The 3,161-nt window shown below is 43.2% G+C and overlaps 1 pseudogene; it reads left to right on the top strand.

Moving 5' to 3' along the window:
• Positions 1-1,352: 1,352 nt before the first annotated feature.
• Positions 1,353-2,525, top strand: LOC112413316 (RNA-binding motif, single-stranded-interacting protein 2 pseudogene; annotated as a pseudogene).
• Positions 2,526-3,161: the final 636 nt, after the last annotated feature.

Genomic DNA, 3,161 nt, shown 5'->3' with positions numbered 1-3,161 from the left:
TGTTCTGGGAAGCCAGATCCCCACAAAAGTGTTGGACATGAGAGCTGTAGTGGAAATACACTCCCTTTTCCTGAATAAGTAGGCATAAAGCATCAAAACCAGAGTTTCCCTATGGGTATAGGGAGCTTATTGGTGTTGAGCATATCAATAGTGGGCTTGAGAGCAGCTCAAATTTCCCAGGAGGATATATCTCTGAGAGGCTGAATGGAGCCCAGAGACCAGTGAAAGTGGGAGCCAAGTGTTTTGGATCAGGAGGTCAATTCAGGAAGGGACAGGAGCCAATGACCAGAGTCCCATCAAAGTCCATGCACATCTGCAAGATGAATGATGACCAAAGATGAGATATCCCCATGTCAATGCCTTGGCATAAACAAAGTCATCATCCTTCCCAGGATGGGGATAACTCCTGAACTAAGTGAGATCTAGTTTTACATAACAAGCAGTTTGGGCTTGCAAAGTGGAATGTTCATTTATAGATAGATGAAGAAAAATACTATTCTTATTGTAATGTTGGATTAAGATTTATAACTGTGAACTCTGGAGAGAGAATACACATTCTTTTAAAACATAGGTAGAATGTCTTTCAAATAAAAGCCTATAACAGACTACAAGCAATATCTCAACAAGTCCCAAATTTTTATATAATACAGGTCGTGTCCACTGACTACAATGGCTTAAAGCTCAAAATCAGTAATAAAATGTGGGGCTTTTCCAAAACATCTCTAAACCTAGAAAAAAAAAACCCCACAACTTCTAGAGGATTCTTGGGTGAAAGAGAAAGCCACCTACCACTCACATCACAGTTAAGGCTTTCCTCTTAAGATCAGAAAGAAGACAGGAATGTCCACTCTTACCACTCCTATTCAACATTGTCCTGGAGTTCCTGGCCAGTGTAACGAAAGAAGAAAAAGAAATAAAAAGGGTTTTATAAAAAGAGAAAGCAAGGAGTGAATCCATTTCTATTCACATGGTTGCCCATGTAGAAAATTCCAAATAATTTATCAAAAAGCTACTAGAGGCTGAGGGCGGGAACGCTGAGGTGGGACAGTTGCAAAGGCTGAGGACGCGGAAGCGTCAGAATGATGGAATTCTCGGAGAGAGGGGAAAGCAGTCCCTCTCTACACTCAGATAAGAGTGAGCTCTGTTCAAGAGGTCTCTTAGTGAGCTTCGATATTCGAAGGCCAGATGCGGCCCTCAGTACCCCACCTCATAGTGCGGCATGGAGGTCGAACAAACACCTAGACTCCAGCATGCGGTTTTGCTCAGAGACAGTTTGAACAAACATCCCAACTCTGTGAACTTCGGCTTGGGCATAAATTTCAGGTTGGTCCTATGTGCCATTGTCTTAGCAAATGGCACCACCAAGTCCAGTCAACAGTATCCCTAACAGCAGCAGTGGGAGTACCTGTAAATGACCAGCTGAGTGAAATCAACTTCTACATCAGGGCATTGCAGCCAAGCACTACTGACTAGGACCTAGTCAAGTTGTGTCAGCCATACGGCAAGTTTGTCTCCACTAAGGCCATACTAGGCAAGACCACAAACAAGTGCAAAGGCTATGGCTTTGTGGACTTTGACAGCCCTTCAGCAACACAGAAAGCTGTAAAAGCACTGAAAACCAGTGGGTGGTGGATCCCAATACACCCCTGTGCCTTCCTCTTTTTCAGTGGTGTACAAGCACAGATGGCAAAGCAACTGGAGCAGAACCCCACAAATTTATACATCTCAAACCTCCCATTGTCAATGGATGAGTAAAAACTGGAAGGAATGCTAAAGTCCTTTGGTCAGGTTATCTCCACTCGAATCCTTCGAAATACCAGTGGAACCAGCAGAGGGGTTGGCTTTGCAAGGATGGAGCCCCCACAGAGAAGTGTAAAACTATCATCACTTTGGAAAATATATTAAGGCACCTCCTGGTGTACCAGCCCCATCTGATCCCTTGCTTTGCAAATTTGCTGATGGGGGTCCAAAGAAATGACAGAACCAAGGAAATTTTATGCAAAATGGAAAGCCTGGCCAAGGAATGCAGACATGCGTGGTATGGCCTTGACCTATGACCCCACCACAGCTCTTCAGAATGGGTTTTACTCAGCTCCTTATAACATCACCCCCAACAAGATGCTTGCTCAGTCTGCACTGTCCCCATATCTTCCATCTCCTGTGTCTTCATATCAGAGAATAACTCAGAAATCTCCTCTTATAAGTATCTAACCCATCTTGGATGCACCACCAGTCATATCTCATGTAGCCTTCAGGTTCAGTTCTGACACCAGGAATGTATCATCCCATTTCTCTCCAGCCTGCCTCCATGATGGGATCTCTTACCCAGCAAATGGGCCACCTTTCCCTGAGCAGCAAGGGCATATATATGCCAACAGCTGCAGCTATGCTAGGAGCTTACATCTCCCAATACACCCCTGTGCCTTCCTCTTTTTCAGTTGAGGAGAGCAGCGGCCAGCAAAATCAAGTGACTGTGGATGCTCCCTCAGACCATGGGGTCTATTCTTTCCAGTTCAACAAGTAACAGTGGATTTCCCTCCCCATATTTTTTTAATATAAATGAATTCTTGGAGATGCTGATGCTCCAGACTCAAGAGGGCTGACTAGGAATATAGCCCCTCTGTGGGCCCTGCTGAGGACTAACGCTTGGCCATCATTTTTCACAAGCCTAGGCCTGGAAAAAGAAATCTCTGCACTCTTGTCCTCTGCTCTTCCTCTACTCCTGGTGGAACCTGGGAGAACTGTCACTTTTTGTGTGTGCTACAGTCAAGGAGATCAGAAAAACTTTTAAGAAAAAAAGCGCCACTAGAAATAATGAGTTTGCAAGGTTGCAGGATACAAGGTCAGTACACAAGTATCAGCTGTATTTCTACATAATAGCAATGAGCAATTGGAAACTGAATGTTTTAAAAATGCTACTTGTAATAATAACTAAAAATCATAAGGTGCAGAGGCATAAATATAGAAAAGTGTGTAATATATAAATGCTGAATGATGTGTATAATAAAGAAAGTCAAAGAAGACCTGAATAAATGTAGAGATATACCACATTCATGGACTAGAAGATTCAATATTGCTTAAGAATAGCTGCTTCCCCTAAATTGACCTATAGATTCAACACAGTCTTCATAAAAATCCCAGCAAGCTTTTTTTTTTTCGTA

This window comes from Neophocaena asiaeorientalis, unplaced genomic scaffold (genome assembly GCF_003031525.2).
Source record: "Neophocaena asiaeorientalis asiaeorientalis breed wild unplaced genomic scaffold, Neophocaena_asiaeorientalis_V1.1 scaffold241, whole genome shotgun sequence".
NCBI lineage: Eukaryota > Metazoa > Chordata > Mammalia > Artiodactyla > Phocoenidae > Neophocaena > Neophocaena asiaeorientalis.
The sequence above is the reverse complement of the archived record's forward strand: the minus strand, read 5'-3'. Positions and strand labels throughout refer to the sequence as shown.